The following is a 21,818-nucleotide window of genomic DNA, read 5'->3' on the forward strand; positions in this document are numbered from 1 at the left end:
CCCATAAGAATATGGGAGTAAAATCTCTTCGGAGGGAATGAAACAGGAAGGGGGCAGGGGGCAACCTTTAAAAGAATGACATAGCCATTGAGGACATGACATAAACTGGTTAGAACCAACTAGGTCCAAGATGGCAGATGACTGACTTCCACCAGACCTTGAGCCTCAGTATACGCTCACTGTAACACATCAGCAAGATAAATGACCCACCCACAGGCGCCATGACAGTTCCAAGGCCGACCATAAAAGGCCAAAAAAGTGGGGGGTGGCCCAATTCCTGGAAATCTCCACCCTTTCCCCCAAATAGTTGGAATAATCCTCCCACTCATTAGCCTATGAAATTACCCATGCCTATAAAAACTGACAATCCCATACCCTGGGGCCTCTTGCCTTCTGAGATGGCCCACACTCTGTCTATGGAGTGTGTATCTCCCCGAATAAATCTTGCACTTTACTATGACTTGCTCTTAAATTCTTTCCTGTGCAAAGCCAAGAAGCCACACTTGGTGGCCGTCCCAGGGACTCTCCTGAGACCTGGCATATGGCCATCCTCTCTGGCTTCACTTTCTTTCCTACAACATGGGCACTAGCAAGATGACTGGCCAGAGACAACTCAGAAAGCTAATCCCATTACCAAAAAACATGAGACTATGAGCCACATGGCAGAGCAGTTCTCCAGGGTTCCCTTACCCTGCTGCTCTCTGTCCAGAGCCCCTTCCCAATAGTCTTTTGCTTTGTCAGCAAAATAAATAAAGTCTGTCTTCGTATCAGTCAGCTATAGCTGCGTAACAGCCTCAAAATCTCAGTGTCATACAGCAATAAACATTTATTTCTTGCTCATGAATTTGAGGCCGCTGAGACAACTGTTTCAAGTTCCAATTCCACTAGGATGGCTCTACACCATATAGCTCTCATTCTTCTCTTGGTATCAGCCAGGGCCTGTTGTCTCTTGGTGATGGAAGAATAGAGAACAGGCCTCAGTATGTAACCACATGTCTAGTTACTACTAACATCTCTTTGGCTAAAGCAAGTCACATGGGTAAGTAGAATGTCAAGGGGTGAGGAGGTTCACACCATCTTTTGTGTAGCAGTAACTGCAAAATCCCATGACAAAGGGCATGGATCTATATCCATGGATGAGGGAAGAGTTGGGACCAATAGTTTTATCTATTAGAGTCTTGCACTTTAAAACTTTTGGATGGCACATGTATTTGGTATATACCAAAATCCATGCTAGATTATGCAAGGTTCCAGCAAAAACTGTAGTATAGTCTTTTTCTGTACTGTTTGTTCAAAATAAATTACTTTTAATAAGTATAGTAAGGTCACAGATTTTGTTCTCAATATTCTCAGATGTTTCTTAATTTTCTTCTATAGCTATCCCAGTCTTTCTCATAAATATCACCACAATAAGGAGAAAAAATTGTCTGTCTAGTAAATGTAAACAGGTTCTTTAGTAAGTCAGTGTTTTACAATAGTTGCTTGTGTTTTTGTTGTTTTGTTTGTTTCAATGCTATTCTCTCCCACCTACCTAAGATGGCTTCTGGACGCCTAAAGCATGGAGTGACTTACACAACTTTGTTAGGTGCACGTTTCCCTCTTGGCACACACCCTCCTGGCATTTGCAACTATAGTCTTGATGGGAATTAATGTGTTATTTGTTCTCACGGCTAAGTAGAGCCTGGTAGCCCTCCCACATGACCTGGCCTTGGTTCTTACTGGTGTTAAAGCACCTGCATTTCTGCATTAGTCTCCACCTAGCTCCCTGGTCAGGGAGTCCACCCCAGGCCTCTGCTTCTGGTTGTTCACCCCTCACAATGGCAGGCCCATTGCTGCTTTCAACTCAGCTGCCTCTGAGTCCCCACTTAGGGACTCTGGGAACTTCCTGGTTCCACCTATGTCCTTGGAAGCCATAAGCCATGAGTAGCTTGGGGAAGCAAAGTACACAGGGTGCTCTTTTGCTGAACCACCGTATTAGTCAGGGTTCTCCAGAGAAACAGCCAATGGGAGATATACACATACATAAAAGGAGATTCATTACAAGGAATTGGCTCACATGATCTGCTGTCTACAAACTGGAGACCCAGGAAAGCCAGTGGTGTAATTCAGCTAAGACTAGAGACCTGAGAACCATGATGTAAACCCAAGTCCAAGAGAAGGATGAGATGCGGTGAAGGGTCCCGGTTCAAGCAGTGAGGGAGGAAAAAAAAAGACAGGGAGGATTATTCTTTCCTCTACTTTTTGTTCTGTTGAGGGCCTCAAGAGATTCGCTGATGGCCCCTCACATTAGGGAGGATGATCTACTTTACCGAGTCCACGGATTCAAATGCTGATCTCATTTGGAAACACCGCGCAGACACATCAGAATTGATATGTAATGTGGGCTCCCCATGACCAGCCAAGTTGACATAACATTAATCATCGCAACCATGTTGTGCCTCCAGATTCACTTTGATGTGTCCACGCCCCAGGCTAATGCAGGACAACCTGTGGGGTGGCCCCTTTTCAGGGTTCAGAATGAGGACAAGGGGCTACCGACCCCCACCTTGCCTCCTGCCACCTCCACAGGAGTTCTTGAGGCCACCAGGGCACCTCAGTGAGTCGTCCCCTGGTTGGGGGGAGGACCCCCATCCGCCTTGTGCTCTGGGGGAAAGTGTATTGCAGCCCTGGTCATTAATTCTCTGCGAAGGCAACTGGAAACTCCATTTAGGCCTCAGTTATATGCTCCTTCTAATCTAGTTTTCCCCAGAGAGCCTTGTCTTTGGGACATTTTTGGGCATTTTCCAAGCCATTCATGAAGGTGATATTTCGACTACTGGTTCTGTCTGTGATTTAGGTTGAATTACTTGAATGCTGACATCCAACCATTTTTGACCTAAGAATAACAGCAATTCCATATGTTTCAATCCACATGTTAACTGATAGAACCCCCTGAAGAGAGGGAGGGTGTCTTAGGCCCCTATAGCCCCTGACCCTGTCACACTTCATGTTAGAAGTTCTGGGAAATTGCTAGCAGAGGATGTTTTAACAGGGCCTGGAGGAAAATGGACCAAGCCAGAGGTTGTCAGAATTGCTGATGCGAGCCGGACAGAGGCTGTAAAGAGTTAATGCACTGACCAGCGTCTCCATGAGCTGCAAGTCCTCCCGGGAAACTGAGATTTCCGACTGTGAGGCTGTGCTCCGCGGCCTGGGGGCACTCAGGTGCAAAGAGGAGCTGCAGCTCCAGTTCCACCCAGGATGTCTGGCTTCCCTCCAGTTGGGGTGATGCACTTCTGCTTTCATGTTTGGAGGGTGCAGAACGTGGTGCGAAATGTGCCCGTGCGCGTGCCAGTGGGGTAGACAGTACGCCGTCCTGAAAAGCAAAAGCCACCGCTGCCTGCCACCCTAGCCCTTAGTACCCTCTTGGCTCGCTCCAAGGTTTTGAGGCCACGTGGGCCCCAGCGCAGACCCAGTTTCAAAGATAGCTCAGGGCAGTCTGGGAGGGAAGGTGGGTCAGGGCACATCTGTCCTCGCAGGAGGAGCTGAAATAGCTCCCATCCCTCCACAGCGATGACGCAGAGAGAGAAGCGGAGCGGACATGGTCCTTTTTTTAGTTCTTTCTCAAATTGTTTTCAGATTTGGGAATTACAGTTTTTAAGAGAAATAGTGCAGTGGCTCATTGCCATCCGACAGAGCCGCTGAGGTGTTTCTATTTAGTCTCAAAAAGCGCTTGCTCTGCAGCTCACGGTGACAGCAGGCAGTCAAACCCAGCTCAGCCCAGCTGGGGAGACACTGTCTTAATTCTGAACAATAGACTGTCTTACAGGAAGTGGCATTGTGCTGTTTTGTTTTTCAGGTATATATAGAGATTCAGGTTGTTTCCAGAGTGGCTGTGAATAGAGGGCCTGTCGTACCTTCTCCTCACCAGTCCCAACCCCGCCCCGGTAGAACTGCCGTCTCACTGGTGCGGTCTAATTCCCTTTGCCATCGGTCCACCCTCCATCCTTACTGCCAGAAGGTGACCTCTGAGGATGGCATCACCTGAATTCCCTTGACTTCCGGCTTCCAGGGGAAGAGAGCAGGGTGGGGGGAGAAGAGGGAGGGGAAGATTAAGGGAGGGATGGAAGGAGGGGAGAGATGGGGGGGGGACAGGGGAGGGTGGGGGGAGGAACAGGGTGGAAGGACAGGGGAGAGTCAGCGCACTGGTTCCCGCCCATCTGGCCACCGCTGAAGGGATGGGCTTGGCACTGGCTACCTGCTCTCCCGAGACCCCACGTGGATGGCCCCTCCTCCAGTCTGTGTCCACAGGGCCCTGGAGACCCTGATCCCCTTTCTCCTGTAAGCCCAGGGATGGTATTGGCTTCCTGCTGTTTTCAGTCCCAGGTACCTCACATTGGTCACTTGCCTGTAAGTCTGCGCCCAGCCTTCTGAATAGTCTCTATTAAACTCTTTGGCATTGCCATCTGTTTCTGCTGGAACCTTGATCCTGGAACCCAAAGGCCTCCTGATCTTCTAATCACCCGGACATATTTCCATTCTAATCTTCAGCACCAGACAGCGGACATCTCTGTATTGATGAGTCTCTTCCGCTCGGCTTCCCCATTTCCCTCTCACCAGAGCCCCACCTCTTGGCAGTTCCCACGGGCGTCTGCTATGGGTGCCTGGTCTGCCCATCTCTGTACCTGCTGTCTATTCTCGGCCCTTCTCTTTTCACTCTTTATTCTCCCCCTGGATGACCTCAATCACACCCATGCTTCAACTTAGAGGAGGAACCTGACCCTTATTGAGTAGTCTATGCATGAATACCCGGTGCTTTATTCCATTATTCATTTGAATATTGAATATTTATTTAGTGTCTCCAATGTGGCAGGACCCATCTGGGGCTGGGCATGTGTTATCTCTTTGACTCTTCACAACAAAGTTGGTACTATTGTCTCTCTTTTATAGATGAGGATTCTGAGCCGCAGATAAGTTAAATAAAGCGCCCACTCAAGGTAGAGCTGGGACTGAAGTCAGCTTCCTTGCCTCCAAAGCTGGAGCTCTTCCTCCCATATTGCAACGATAATGGAACGTCTCCTCTTTACGTCGTTGAATTTTAGTTGAACTTAGCAGAACTTTTACAGATTCTAAAAACAGCAGAGGGACTTCCCTGGTGGTGCAGTGGTTAAGAATCTGTCCGCCAATGCAGGGGATATGGGTTCAAGCCCTGGTCCAGGAAGATCCCACATGCTGCAGAGCAGCTAAGCCCGTGGGCCACAGCTATGGAGCCTGCGCTCTACAGCCCGCGAGCCACAACTACTGAGTCCACATGCCACTACTACTGAAGCCTGCGCTCTTACAGCTTGTGCTCCGCAACAAAGAGTTGCCTCCACTCGCTGCAACTAGAGAAAGTCTGAGTGCAGCAAGACCCAACACAGCCAAAATAAATAAATAAATTTATTTTAAAAACATCTAAAAATAAAATAAAATAAAAACAGTAGAGTCTGACTTCAGGGGTTTGAGTTGAAGTAGAACAAATTTTTTTGCTAACTCATTCATCAGAGACACGTGCCTTACTCTGACTTTCAGGCTCTGTTTGCTCTGTAATTCGCTGTGATTCTAAAAATTACCCCTGGGTCCCCAACTGCTCTATTTTAAAAACTGGTATCCTGACAATACAAGATTACTTTAAAGTCAGAGCAGTAGGATTTATTCAAGAGACCTTTGGTCATAATAGATATTAGAAAGAGGAGTAATTGTTGGCATTTTCTTCTGCCCTGAAAGAGGACGATGAAGCTAAACCTTTTTCTGGGTATAGGACCCAGGATACCCTTATATTGCAGCTATAACGTGGGAACAATGGAGCTGAGTAAACAGCATGCGCACAGTTGGCAGTGCTTGGTGATTTGGGTCTTAAAACGTTGGCCTGCTTTTGGTAGAGATGGCAAATATCACTTTGGAGAATATTTGAATTACTATAGGGGTGGGGGGAAATCCCTTCATCAGTCTCCCATCCCATATCATTTTTAAAAAATAAATAATTAGTTAATAATTTATTTTTGGCTGCGCTGGGTCTTTGTTGCTGTGCGCGGATTTTCTTTAGTTGCAGCAAGTGGGGGCTACTCTTCGTTGTGGTGGGCTGGCTTCTCATTGCGGTGGCTTCTCTTGTTGTGGAGCACGGGCTCTAGGTGCATGGGCTTCAGGAGTTGTGGCACGTGGGCTCAGTTGCTGTGCCTCGTGGGCTCTAGAGTGCAGGCTCAGGAGTTGTGGCACGTGGGCCCAGCTGCTCCGAGGCACGTGGGATCTTCCGGGACCAGGGCTCCGACCCGCGTCCCCTGCATCGGCAGGCGGACTCCTAACCACTGCGCCGCCAGGGAAGCCCCAGCCCTTACCCTTTTGGCAAAGCAGGGCGCTAGATGAATCCTCAGCAGCTTGCATACAGAGCACTAGGCGTTCTAAGAGAGAAGGGACTAAGACCTTAACCTCTTGCCCCAATAACTGAAGTTCAGAACACTCTTCTGGGAGGGACGGAGTGATGAAGACGCTGAAATAAAATTACCAGTAAGGTAGAAAGATGTGTGGCCTGGGGGTGGTGAGAGCCGCCCGCAGCCTTGAATTGGTGAACAGCGCAGAGCCCAGGTGTCTCTTGGTTCTGGAGGAAGCCAGCCTGCTTTCTACCTGCCCCTACCCAGCCCTCCTGAGGGCAGAGTTGCATCTTAGAAAAAGCAGCTTAGAGGAATAACTTAAAAGGGAGCACTGTCTAGTTTGGGGTGAAGTTCTTTTGACTGAGTTTTAGCCTGAGGAGACGGAGCCAGCGGGACCGCCTGGAAGCCCCCTGCCCCTCGGGAAGTGGAGATCAGGTTGGGGGAGCACTTTGCTGGGGGGTGGGGGTGGGGGAGGAGGACTAGACTTCCTGCTGGGCAGGGTAACTGGGCTGACAGCATTCCAGTTTGGTATACTACTGTGATATCAGTTACCAATTACAAATACAAAGCTCTAAGCACAGTGCCTGGCACATAGTAGGTTATCAAGAAATGGTAGATAGTTATGAGCATCATTATTTCATTACTAAGAGAGATCACAAAAAAAGAAAATTACAGGGGGGAAAGTTGCAGGGGTGGTGGTGGTGGTGGGATGAATTGGGAGATTGAGATTAATATATATACACTAACATGTATAAAATAGATAACTAATAAGAACCTGCTGTATAAAAAAATAAATAAAATAAAATTCAAAAATTCAAAAAAATTAAAAAAAAAAGAAAATTACAGACCAATATCACTGATGAACATAGATGCAAAAATCCTGAACAAAATACTAGCAAACAGAATCCAACAACACATTAAAAGATCATACACCATGATCGAGTGGGATTTATCACAGGGATGCAAGGATTCTTCAATATATACAAATCAATGTGATATACCATATTAATAAACTGAAGAATAAAAACCATATGATCATCTCAATAAATGCAGAAAAAGCTTTTGACAAAATTCAACACCGATTTATGATAAAAACTCTCCAGAAAGTGGGCATAGAGGGAACCTACATCAACATCATAAAGGCCATATATGACAAACCTACAGCAAACATCATTCTCAACAGTGAAAAACTGGAAGCATTTCCTCTAAGATCCGGAAGAAGACAAGGATGTCCACTCTCACCACTATTATTCAACACAGTTTTGGAAGTCCTAGCCACGGCAATCAGAGAAGAAAAAGAAATAAAAGGAATACAAATCAGAACAGAAGAAGTAAAACTGTTACTGTTTACAGATGACATGATACTATACATAGAAAATCCTAAAGATGCCACCAGAAAACTACTAGAGCCAATCAATGAATTTGGTAAAGTTGCAAGATACAAAATTGAGGCACAGAAATCTCTTGCATTTCTATACACTATCAATGAAGGATCAGAAAGAGAAATTAAGGAAACAATCCCATTCACCATTGCAACAAAAAGAATAAAATACCTAGGAATAAACCTACTTAAGGAGGTAAAAGACCTGTACTCAGAAAACTATAAGACACTGATGAAAGGAATCAAAGATAACACAAACAGATGCAGAGATATATATAACATGTTCTTGGATTGGGAGAATCAATATTGTGAAAATGACTATACTACCCAAAGCAATCTACAGATTCAGTGCAATCCCTATTAAATTACCAATGGCATTTTTAACAGAACTAGAATAAAAAAATCTTAAAATTTGTATGGCAACACAAAATACCCTGAAGAGCCAAAACAATCATGGGGCAAGAAAACAGAGCAGTAGGAATCAGACTCTCTGACTTCAGACTATACTACAAAGGTACAGTAATCAAGACAATATGGTACTGACACAAAAACAGAAATAAAGATCAAAGGAACAGGATAGAAAGCCCAGAGGTAAACCCATGCACACATGGTCAACTAATCTATGAAAAAAGAGGCAAGGATATAAAATGGAGAAAAGACAGTCTCTTCAATAAGTGGTGCTGGGAAAAATGGAGAGCTACATGTAAAAGAATGAAATTAGAACACTCCCTAACACCATACACAAAAATAAACTCAAAATGGATTAAAGGGGCTTCCCTGGTGGCGCAGTGGTTGAGAGTCCACCTGCCGATGCAGGGGACATGGGTTCGTGCCCCGGTCCAGGAAGATCCCACATGCTGCTGAGTGGCTGGGCCCGTGAGCCATGGCCGCTAAGCCTGCGCGCCCGGAGCCTGTGCTCCGCAACGGGAGAGGCCACAACAGTGAGAGGCCTGTGTACCACAAAAAAAAAAAAAAAAAAAAAAAAATGGATTAAAGACCTAAATATAAGACCAAACACTATAAAACTCTTAGAGGAAAACACAGGAAGAACACTCCTTGACATAAATCACAGCAAGATCTTTTTTGATCCATCTCCTAGAGTAATGGAAATGAAAACAAAATAAACAAATGGGAACTAATGAAACGTAAAAGCTTTGGCACAGCAAGGGAAACTATAAACAAGATAAAAAGACAACCCTCAGAATGGGAGAAAATATTTGCAAATGAATCAACGGACAAAGGATTAATCTCCAAAATATATAAACAGCTCATGCAGCTCAATATTAAAAAAAACCAAACAAAAAATGGGCAAAGACCTAAATAGACATTTCTTCAAAGAAGACATACAGATGGTCAAGAAGCACATGAAAAGCTGCTCAACATCACTAATTATTAGAGAAATGCAAATCAAAACTACAATGAGGTATCACCTCATACCAGTTAGAATGGGCATCATCAGAAAATCTACAAACAACAAATGCTGGAGAGGGTGTGGAGGAAAGGGAACCCTCCTGCACTGTTGGTGGGAATGTAAATTGATACAGCCACTATGGAGAACAGTATGGAGGTTCCTTAAAAAACTAAAAATAGAATTACCATATGACCCAGCAATTCCACTACTGGGCATCTACCCAGAGAAAACCATAATTCAAAAAGACACATGCACCCCAATGTTCACTGAAGCACTATTTACAATAGCCAAGTCATGGAAGCAACCTAAATGCCCATCGACAGACGAATGCCTAAAGAAGATGTGGTACATATATACAATGGAATATTACTCAGCCATAAAAAGGAACGAAATTGGGTCATTTGTAGAGATGTGGATGGATCTAGAGACTGTCATACAGAATGAAGTAAGTCAGAAAGAGTAAAACAAATATCGTATATTAATGCATATATGTGGAATCTAGAAAAATGGTACAGATGAACCGGTTTGCAAGGCAGAAATAGAGACACAGATGTAGAGAACAAGCATATGGACACCAAGTGGGGAAAGTAGGGTGGGTGGTGGTGGTGGTGGGATGAATTGAGAGATTGGGATTGACATATATACACTAATATGTATAAAATAGATAACTAATAAGAACCTGCTGTATAACAACAACAACAAAAAAGAAATGGTAGGTAGGTATAAGCATCATTATATTATTACTAAGAGAGATCTTGATGAGGAAAAGAATGAGCTGTTTGAGCTGAGGGGATGGGGGAGTGGGAGGGGCACTACTGCATCCAGTGACCTTTGCTTGGTGTCCTGCCTCCAATGGCTCTCACCCTGGTCAGGGGGGGAAATGGCCTGCAGAGTTTTCCCTATACTTTGCCTCTAGTGGCTGTCACCCTGTTTCATTGCCCAGCAGCATGGTTGAGAGAGGTTAGGTATTGCTCAACTCCTGAAAGTGTAATATTTAGAGTCTTAGAATCTTGGAAGGAACCCAAAAGCCACCTACTGGTGGTTACCAAACATTTGAAAGCAGTAAAGTCTGTTTTCCTTCTTGAATAAAATTTTATATGACACACTGACATGTAAAACAAATTGAGTGAAATTTTGCTAATAAGATATCTTTTTAAGTTGAAATGTATTCTATTGACTTATGTTAGCATCGATCGAAGAGAATAGTAAAGCAATTTGGAAAAATCCAAAACTCATAATTGGGGCTATGGAAGCAGGTTTCGATCTTCTATCAGATTTAGTGAATATCCACACAAGTCAAATCAAAATGCAAATTAAATCTCGCAAGTACCCCATGGTATTCAGTACACCTCTAATCTAGCTCATTGTATTAGTCACAGTGCCAGTGGGAAACAGTTGGCACTCCCAAATTAGGGTGCTTCTAGGCAGCTTTAAACTTATTAAAGCATTTACAAAAGCATAGGCAGGGCGGGGAGCCAGGTGGGATGGTGTAATACCCCAAGGTTAGTGACAGTGGAGTTGTTAACCACCAGTAGACCTGAAGGTCGAGCAGGGTGAGCAGTTACTAGAAGCTGGGAGATGACTGTGTAGGGGGGCTGCCTTGAGAGAGCAGGGACCTTCAGGAGAGGGACCGCACCACTCCCAGGAGACCCTGCAGGAAAAGGGCAGGGGTGTAAATACCCAGTCTCACTCTCTTTCCTCCTTCTAACGTCTTCCAGGGGGCACCCTTTGGCAGACCCCAACCAGAAGCTAGAGGGCAAAAGAGACTCTGATGTCATTCCTCCAAGTCAGCCTCCCAGGGCACAAGGCAGGTTGGAGTAGGGTGGAGAGTGAAGCCAAGCCAGAGGAGCCAGTAGACACCATCTAAGACACCCCTGTGTCTGTTTTTAAAGATAGCAAGAATGAAAGCTCAGAGAGTTTAGCTGACTTGCCCAAGGTCAATAGGTTAGGGACAATGATAAGAAACCAAGTCCTCCAATCCCACTTCGGTCCTCTTTCCACCATGCTTTTTTCATCACTCTAGTCCGAGGACAATTCTTGATTCAGAAATGCTAAGCTCATCTATTGGATTTGCGGTTCTGGAGTTAAGGGGACAGGCTCAGCCTAGTCCAGTAATTTCCTTTGTTAGGGTCAACTGATATCTACTGTTGCTGTGTAGCTCTTTGCAAGTCTAAAGACAGACCACAGCTATTTAGGGAAATAGCCGAGCGTGAAGCTCTTTGGACCTTTTATCCCAACCTCTCAGGTCAGCCACTTTCTCAGAAAGGGCAGGAAGAATGTTAGCCAAAAAACATAAGGGAGCTCTCGGAACACGGGTACTAATTCTGGCCCAGAAATATCCAAGAGTATTCATGTCTGTGAAAGCTGAACAGCTGCAGAGAGCTTTTGGATTGCTGGTGACATTTGTGCTAAATTCTGCATGACTCCCAAAGGTTCCACCTTTGACCTGCTTCTCATAGAAAGTTCTCATCAATGTGGTGGATAACAACTGTTGCCTAGTACTCTTCGTCCGCTGTGGTTTGGGGGAATTAGTGGTGGGTATCCCTTGACCCATTTGCAGTTTGAAATAGGTTATGTGTGGTTGGTGTCTTGTAATTTCTCTGATTTAGTTAGACACTGTGGATGAGCAAGCTTTGTGGTGAGCTGAGGGCTATTTACTTACTGATGGCTTAGCGTGCAGCAGTCAACTCACAAAGACGCCACATGTCCCTGAGCATCTTGGGCATTCCCTCTCCACAGGTAACTAACGTGTCTGCTCCAGTCAACTTCACTGAGCTTCCCCAGGATACATTCTCATCTCGTCTGCCAATTTCATCCCTTCTCCATGGTTGCCACCCCTCCCATATTGTTGGTTGACTCCTTCAGTTTATTTTTGTCCTGTCCGTCTTTTAAAAAGCTATTTACTCAGTCGTGGTTGACTGAGGTATGCAGACATAAACTTTCTTTCATGGGGTTTGGGGCCCAGTGCAGTGTCACATGGAAGCATTCTGGTTTGCCAACCTGGAAGCTCTCAAACCCCCTCCTTTTGGGTTTTTACGGAGGCTTTGTTACACAGGCACAATTGATTAAATCATTGACTATCGGTGATTGATTCAACCTCCAGCCCCTCTCCCCTCCCCAGAGATCAGGAGGCCCCCCTTCTGTTCATTGTTGGTTCCCTTGCTGCTTTCCAAAAGTCACCTCAAAAAGATACATGCACCCCTATGTTCATAGCAGCACTATTCACAATAGCCAAGACATGGAAACAACCTAAATGTCCATTGACAGAGGAATGGATAAAGAAGATGTGGTACATATATACAATGGAATATTACTCAGCCATAAAAAAGAATGAAATGATGCCATTTGCAGCAACATGGATGCAACCTGAGATTATCATACTAATTGAAGTCAGAAAGAGAAAGACAAATACCATGTGATATCACTTGTATGTGGAATCTAAAATGTGGCACAAAAGAATCTATCTATGAAACAGAAGCAGATTCACGGACATAGAGTTCAGAGCTGTGGTTGCCAAGGGTGGGGGGAGAGGGATGGACTGGGAGTTTGGGGTTAGTAGATGCAAACTATTACATTTAGAATGGATAAACCACAGGGAACTATATCTGATCTCCTGATATAAACCATAATGGAAAAGAATATAAAAAAAAAGACTGTATATATGTGTATAACTGAGTCACTTTGTCGTACAGTAGAAATTAACACAACACCGTAAATCAACTATACTTCAATTAAAAAATAGAGAATAAACAAAACAAAAGTCACCTCCTTAACCTAAACCCAAGTTGTGGTGGAACGGTCACAAATAACAATACAGCCGTTTCACCTTCTGGCTCTGAAGCATTTTCAGGAACTGAGGACTAGAGACCAAACATTATAGTAAGAGATGCTCTTTTCACTCAGGAAATTCCAAAGGTTTGGGCAGCTGTGGGCCAGGAACCATAAAGACCAAACACAAACAAGAAATATACTTGGCTCACCTGAATAACCAAATCTATATTTCTTATAAATTTCAATATCACACCTCTGTCCAACATTTTCCCTCTTTTGCCCCCCCCCCTTTTCTTTATTTGACTCTCAGGAAAACTCTAATCCTGGATCTAACAGGGATCCTCTCCTGTTACACGTGCACTTCCTACTCATGCTGGGGAAAGTCAGACAACGGATAAAGTTTTGCGACTACAAATCTATCAACTCCAACCACATCCACACTTTAAAAGTTGCTCAGCCACCTGAATTCCTGGACAGGTTTGCCTCTTCTTTGTTACCACAACTGTCTCAAAATGCCTTCACTCTCCTCAAGGTCCCGCCGACCCTCCTGACTCCCAGCTATGACGCTGCCCTCTGCAGGCGCTACGCGCAGGCTAAGTCAGCTATGACGTACCTCCAGAAGCCTTCTGTTTCTTTTCATTTCCAAGGCATTCGGGATAATGCAGAAACATTTCAGAGCAGTGATTTTTTCAAAGCATGGTTTCCTGGACCAAGCACGTCAGCCTCACCTCGTTAGAAACGCAGTTCTCATGCCCCACCCCAGATGCAGGAAACCAGGAATTCTGGGAGTGGGCGTTGGTCCTCCGGGCTTAACAAGCCTTCCAGGTGATTCTGATGCAGCTAAATTAGTGCGAGAACCATTGCCTTAAAATAAGATGCAGCTTCTGCTTCCTTCTTTAGCCTTGTATCTTGTCAACATTGCCGATTTCTCCATTTTATTGTGCCTTCTAACCCTGTGGAGCTGTGGTGCTAATCATTCTCTAATCCGATCAAATTTTCTCTTGGTTCAGAGATTTGCAAAGCTGCTATCTCAGCTTGGCAATCCCTGTGCTATTTATTCCCCATTACCCTTCATTTCTCAACGTTACACACTTTAGGGACTTCCCTCATCCTGCAGCCAATGTAGATGTGAAGACAGACTAGGGACACATCTCTCACATTATCAGCAGGGACCTCCAAGACTTTCAGATTAGGGACCCCATGTAAATGTTGGGGACTGGCTCTAGGTGTGCCGACTTCCCTAACAGGTGACTTGAAGGACAGGTCTGTGTGGAGGGGAAGATAGCCATTACAATGAACTGTCTTTTCATTTATTGTTTTGTGATAAAGGAAGACTAAATTACAACCCAGTCTGTGTTTCAAATGTCATTCAGTTCAACTCTTGCACATTCGGTTGGCTCTTGTTATTTGGTTGGGTTATCAGTTTGGGTCAGAGAACTTCAGGTTGGGTTAGGGGGAGGGAGGGTAAGGCAAGCTTTCTCTGGGTGACCTAGTGGCCCCTGTGTTCCCCATTTGTGATTTCACAAGGCAGCCCTCCCAAATGCACTGGGCCTTCCTGAGCTAGAGGGCACCCTTGCGTCATTTGAGTTAATTCTAGTAAGAAGAAGTCTGAATATAGAAATTACTTTGAGATCAACTGCTCACCTCCTTGGGGTAATTTGCCCCTTTCATGAAGCCAAGCAGTCAGCCAGAGCTAAGAAAATTACTTCCAAGTGGACACTCCACTTTGGAGTGATGACTCCACTCGTGTACGGAATGCATTTAACACACCTGGCTGTGCCGTAGAACCAGGCCCATCGATTTTCAATGGTCATTCACCAGGTATTTTCAATTTGATTAATTTCCTTGTGGTTTCTACCCAACTCTAAGCAAGGCCAAGTTTCTGTTGTCTGTTGAACATTTTTTGCTTCCCTAGAAAGTATGGAACATACCTGTGTTAGAACCTGACGGCATTCTTCAGTATTTTCTGTGCTATTTTTAGGTCTCGTGGTGAGGTAACTTGAGACCTAGGAGCCAAAAGGAACAAGAATTCATCATAGCCATAGTGACCCATTAATTTGAGCTGAACTCACAATTTTTCAGTCGTTCCAATTTAGACCCTTACTTCAGTCACATGATCTTTCGACATTGATACTTCCTTTAATATCGTGGTGAGTATTTCAGAATTTTTATGATAGCATCATCTATAAACTATAGAAAAGGAACAATGAGATTTCATGTTTTGAAGCTTCACAAATACTACGTGGCATTTTCCAATTTTTCTTAAAATGTTACTTTTGTATCACGATACTTCTCTGGATTACTCTAAGCATAATCTTATAATTTTCTTTTGTTTAAGACTAAAACAGAGTAGATAAAGTTCAGTGGGTTCTGCTTGCACTGTTAAGGTTGGACTTGTGTGTTTAGATTTTCTGTTTCTTAACTACTCTTTGCTTAACCTGTCAGTTATTGAGAGGTTTAAGTTTTCAATGCCTCCTAGTAATTCCTGTTTTTGCCTTACATATCTTAAGGCAATGTTATTCAAGGACGTACAAGTTCAGAATTGTTATAACTTTGGAGTTAATGCTAGGTGTTAACCAGTTTATCCTTAATAATTCAGTTGGATATAAAATATATTTAACTTTAGAGTAACGTAGTTGTATTAGATTTTTATTGCTGCTGCAACAAATTACTACAAATTTAGTGGTTTAAAACACCACAGCTTATTATCTCACACTTCTGTATATTGGAAGTCTGACATGGGTCTCCCGGAGCTAAAATCCAAGTGTTACAGGACTGTGTCCCTTTTTGGAGGCTCTGGGGGTGAATCTATTTTCTTGTCTTTTCTGGCTTCTAAAGGCCACCTACATTCCTTGGCCCGTGGCCCCCTTCCTCCATCTTCAAAACCAACATTGCATTTCTCTGTGTCTTTCTTTCACAGTCACATTTTCCTCTAACAGACTCTTTGTTCTGCCTCGCCCTTCCACTTTTCAGCTCTCTTATGATTATATTGGGCTCACTTAAATTATCCTGTTTTTGAGCTTTACAAAAATGGAACCATATGGTAGATACACTTCTGCTTCTCTTTCACTCAACATTAATTTTAACGAAATTAATCCCTATTGATATATTTAACTGTAATTTTTTAACTTCTTGACTTAAAAAATTTCTAAATTTTTTTCTTCCAGTTTTATGGAGATATAATTGACATACAGCACTGTGTAAGTTTAGGGTGTACAGCATAATGATTTGACTCACATAAAATGAAATGATGGGACTTCCCTGGAGGTCTGGTGGTTAAGACTTCACCTTCCAATGCAGGGGGCGTGTGTTCGATCCCTGGTTGGGGAGCTAAGATCCCACATGCCTCGCAGCCAAAATACCAAAACATAAAACAGAAACAATACTGTAACAAAATTTGATAAAGACTTTAAAAATGGTCCACATCACACAAAAAAAAAAATCTTTAAAAAAATTCGTGAAATGATGACCACAATAAGTTAAGCGAACATCCATCATCTCAAATAGATACAAAATAAAAGAAAAAGAAAAAGATAGTTTTTCCTTGTGATGAGACTCTTAGGATTTACTCTCAACAACTTCCATATGTAACATACAGCGGTGTTCATTACATTGATCATGTTGTGTGTTACATCCCTAGTACTTATGTAACTTATAACTGGAACTTTGTACTATATGATTGTAATTTATACATTCTTGTTGCAGTATAATATCTCATTGTATGAATTCTATATAGACCTTTATTAGAAATATTGGACTTTCTCTCCCATCCTGTCTTATCTCTTTTGTATTTTCCATCTCTTTGATTCTCTGTGCTTCATGTAGTATAAATTCCTCAGGTATTTCTTCATGTTTACTGTCTCTACTCAGCTACATCCAGTTTGCTGCCTAACCCACCAGCTGAATTCTGTATTTCAATGGCAGCATTTTCATAATTTGAAAGCTCTATTTGGCCCTTTTAGAAACAGGCTTGTTCTTTTTTCAGAGTGTTTATGTGTTTAGTTTTTCTTCTATGTTTTTATTTAATCTTAAACATATTTATTTAAACTCTAATGATTCTTTTAAATGAAACTTTACAGGATCTAATCTTGATATTTTTTGTGTGTGCTGACTTTTGTTCTTGGTGCATTTTTTTCCTTATCAATTTTACAATCTTGAGTTGAGAGCTGAGCTGATTGTTCAGGGTTTTTTTTTTTTTTTTTTCAATATTTGGGACTGTAGTGCAGTGTCCTTGAAGATTTGCTCTTCAGAATTTCAGAATGGTTTCATGTATGCTTCTGCCTGGAGTCTCAGTGGTATCATAAGGTTGTTGCTAGCTTTCATATTAATTTTCTGGCTTGGAGGTTTCTGGATTTATAAAGGATATATATATATATATATATATATATATATATGGTTCTGAATTCTCAGGGGAGGTTTTTCCCGCCACTCAGAGTCCAGACAACAACCTTTGTCAAGTAAACTATTTTTAATTCAGGGAAACTTTAAAAATGATGCAGCCAGCACTGTGATTTACACAAGTGGGTCATCTGACTCCATGACAAAAGAAGTGGACATTGGAATCCAAGAATGAGTCCCAAGACCGGGACTTCAGTGAATTTTGTTGGAGAAATGGGGTAGAAGGGAATCTGGGAATTAAGCAAGGATTGTTACTGGGATTATCAGAGAGGCAGACGAAATATGAGCAGGTAAAGTGTGTGCAATGGTCCTGGGGCTAATTATCAGTACTCAGAAGATTTGTCTCAATATCACATTGAAACTGTCTTTTTGCTTAGCTTGAGCCCTACTCAGGACCGAGGCAGGTCCTTAATGGCACAGAGGCTGACCAGTCTCATTTTCAAAATTCTCAATTATGGGAAGTTGTCCTTTCTGACTTTCCCTATTTTACTTGCTGGAGCCACTCCCCTTCCCCCTCCCAGTTAAATGCCTCTAGGACAAGGTTCTCAATCTTAAATGCCTATGGGGAGAGGGTGATGGGGCAGGTAACTTGAATTAATAAAATGAGATGGAATGATGACCGAAGAGAAGTAAAGATCCAGGGGGACATGGCTTCTCAGCTCCAGCTCAGTGGAAACACATAGTCTGGACTGGAAGTTTGGATTTTTTAAAAAAGAAAACATCTAAAAATGCTGGCCACTCATTCAGTTATAAAAATGTACTGTGTTAACCAAAAACACATCTGTAGGTCACGTATGGCCTGCAGGCCACTGGTTTGAAACTGTTACTCTGAGCTGCCTTTCAGAACCTCCTGGGTGCCTGAATTCCCTTGTTCCATGGCAGCCCCTGTTCTCTCTCCAGATTTACCTGTCAAATAATATACCTTTCCATATGATCTGCATTCTCAATTCTCCAACAAACACCACATTCTTAGAATGACCGTATTTGAACAAATTCTCACTAAAGTGTGAATGATGGATAGCTCCTCCCAAGGTATTTGGATGGAATCACAGTGTGAAACCCTGGCAGGGAGCCCAGGGAGCAGTATCTTGTGGGCATGACCGATGCAGGCAGTGTGGAGTCTCAACAAGTGTGGGCTTTGCAACCCTATGTTCCTGCCTCCTGGCTCCCCACTCACGAATGGAGCAAAGCGGTCCATGAGAGGCTTCATCCCTCTAGATCTCGGTTTTCTTATCTGTACAATTGGGATAATAAGACCTGGCAGGGTTATTGTGAAGCTGTTAACTTCTGCTATATACTCAATGCTTCTTTTTGTTCTGATTATGGAAATTCTGCAATGGTAAGAGCCCTAAGTGAAGCCCCTCCCTGTGCAGATTTTGTAGGCCTGGAAGATTTTGGTTCAAGGCATTTGCCCAAGGTCTCAGCTAGGTAAGCTGGAAATTCATTTGCAAAATTTATTTTTAGTGGTAAATTTTATGGTACAATCAACTGAGCTATCCCATAGCTCATCTCTGAGGCAATATGAAGTAATTATTAAAGGAAGACCATTGCCCCCAAATCTGTCAGGTTGGAGTGTTGGGGAAAGGACCAGGGTACTTCCAATCTTTCTATTTAGTGTCTGTGTAGCAGTTAATCTCTTTAAACCTCAGTTTGGCGCCAGCATCTTCTTTGCCCGTTGGAGTATTATTCCGAGTGTTACTGATATGTTACTTTACAAACTGGGGGTGCAAACATGGTCTCATCTCTTTAAAGAATGAACACTAACACAAGAGCATATGTTCCTGACTAGGAGAGAGGTCAGTATCTCCTTCCTGGGTCTCCCCCCATAGCCCCGCCCTGAATTCTTCAAGAACTCGAGGGTTATAGAGTCCTAGGGTGGGGCTTAGGTGGTTGAAGACAAAGCCGAAGTTTAATCAGTTTTCTGTTGCCCTTGCTCCTCTTAGCTCTTTGTCACTCTCAGAGCCACCTCCCGGTCCTCCAGAGACTTTCTACAATCTAGAGAGTATGTCCCCACTGGGCAGACCCAGTCCTGTGGACGCTCGGCTTAGCAGGTGAAACCTGGGCTAGATTTCAGCCTCCACTTGCTTCTTTGAACTGTATTTCCCTCACCTCCACAAGGGCAGGACACCTGGTCCTGCACGACCTGACAGAGGGATGCTGTATGATGCTGGTCCAGGGAGGCCCCGCCCCTGCCTTCCCTGGGCTCGCAGGGACACAGCTTTTACTGCTCAGCTATTTCAATTCCTGGGGCTGCCATTGCAAGAGGCAAGAGGCACCTGGGGAACACTTGCCTGGTCTCATCCTGCTGCCTGGACAGCCACATACCTTACCCTCAGAACACAGAGGCTCTGAGGTCTGTCGCTTTTGAGAACTCCAGGGCAATCTCCCCTCCCCTTATTTTAGAGTCCTGCTGGTGAGTTCCCCTCCTAAGGTTGACACACGTGACTTCTAGAACATGCTATGACAGAACTAAACAAAAAAAATCAATGCAAGTTAAATTTCCCTCAAGACATCTTCATACATGTAAGCATCATATTGTATTACAAAATTTTTTCTTTAATCTGCTGTTATGGGATAAATCAGATTGATTTTGAAATAAGCTGGTTGCTTCATAATCTTTAGCAGGAGACTCCAAGGATCTGGACCTTCCAGGAAACCCAACAAACCTTTTTTTGATGGAGTAGCTGTGGCTGTCATTTGCATATGAAATTGAGGTGCTGATACCCTCCCAGTCTCTCTGATAGCTGGAGTGGGTTGCTGCGACTCTCAGCTGGCCTCCCTTGTGACATACGACTTGTGCAAACAGATGTTGAGATTTAGGGACCCAGCCTGGGGTCACGGGTTGGAATTACTTCACCTGTGAGTCAGCTGCCCACCTGCTGGCCCCTTCCTGGTTAGCATTACTGCTTTCTTCTCATCTGGACTAAAGAGCCCCTATGAGCTAGTCCCCCTGTTAGAATCCACAGAACTACTGGACCCACGGTAGAAGGTTATAAACAAGGAGTTTATTTTTCTTCGTTTAGAATTCTAGCAAGACCAATTTTTTTAAAAATTGGAAGCTCAGTTAAATCAAACCAAGGATGAAGTGAAACGCCAGCCAAAAAAATCAATAAATCATTAACTTGAACAGACCTTAGAGGCCTGTTGCCTGGCTTGCTCTGCCACGTGACAGAAGGTTCAGTAACTTGTGATGTGGAAGGAAAGTGGGTAATGATTTCCCGGAGCGTGAATTCATTTCTTTTCCTTGAGCTCCGCTAGTGAAGGGGTGGTAGCGATGCTCTATCACCACCTAGTGATACATTCACACACATCACCTACAGTGCACAGATGGGCTCTGAGATTGTCCTGGCATTCCCCAAGTAAAATCAATGCACTTTGGTGAAAAATAATTGCAACAAATCACATGTGACAGATACCTAAATACAGTGATTCTGAGACTTTCCCCTGCCTGCTCTTTCCCGTGCCTTGATTGTGCTGATCAGGGGAAGGAAGTGCGGAGAAGATCTGGGAAACCTGTAATTTCCTTGGGAATTTGGGATTTAATTGCACATGAGATGGCGGGAAGTGAGCAAGAGAAGAGGAAAGGCCAGAGAAGCAGGGGGCACGGTGCCCAGGAGCCAGTTCAGAACGCTCTGCTGATGTTTGGTTTTTGGGGAGAGAGGACGATCAGGGAGTTCACGGAGATGGAGCCTACTAGGCGTTTTTAGGAAATGTTGCTATTTTCTCATCATGGCTTTTTGTTTTTCAACTTGCAGTGGGTCACAGGACTAAGCTAGGTCTGAAATCAGCGGCAAGCCGACTACATTTCTTTTGGGTTACACACAAAAATATAACACCGCACACTGTTATTTTGACATTTGGGGCAGCGGGGGGGTGTTAAAGATTAGAGGGGATAAAGGTGTTCTAAGAATGGTGGGATGCCATTGATGAATATTGACAAGCATCTATCAGGCCTTCCTTATGGACCAGGCACCCTCCTAAATTGTGCTCTGATGGAAGAGAGAACTGCAACATTGTGAAGGGCTGGGGAGAAGGGGGAGTGAAATGAGGTGGAAAGGGAGGTGGGCTAAGGCCACAAAGCAGCTGAAGGGGATCCTGAAGAAGGTAGAAAGTAATGAGCCAAGGGCCCTTGTAACGGACTGGTGGCCAACATCTGTCTCGTCACTTCTCCCCGGGGCACTGCTGGATGTCACACCCTGAAGGGCAGAAGCACTTTTTGTAAAGCAGTATGAGGTTCTCTTCCTGGGGTTTGCACGTACGTATCATATGTAAGTTGACTAAGCTGATATTTTTCTCCATAGGATTATATTACTATTAAATATCAAATATGACTATTATATCCCTCTGTACCAACCTTCCAGCATTTTAGCAGGCTCTGAATGCCCACCGTCCTTCCATCCATCCCCCATCCATCCCCCCATCCATCCCCCATCCATCCCCCATCCATCCCCCATCCATCCCCCCATCCATCCCC

The sequence above is a fragment of the Monodon monoceros genome, unplaced genomic scaffold, assembly GCF_005190385.1.
Source record: "Monodon monoceros isolate NGI ecotype Baffin Bay Population unplaced genomic scaffold, NGI_Narwhal_1 Super_Scaffold_8, whole genome shotgun sequence".
In the NCBI taxonomy this organism is placed as follows: Eukaryota; Metazoa; Chordata; class Mammalia; order Artiodactyla; family Monodontidae; genus Monodon; species Monodon monoceros.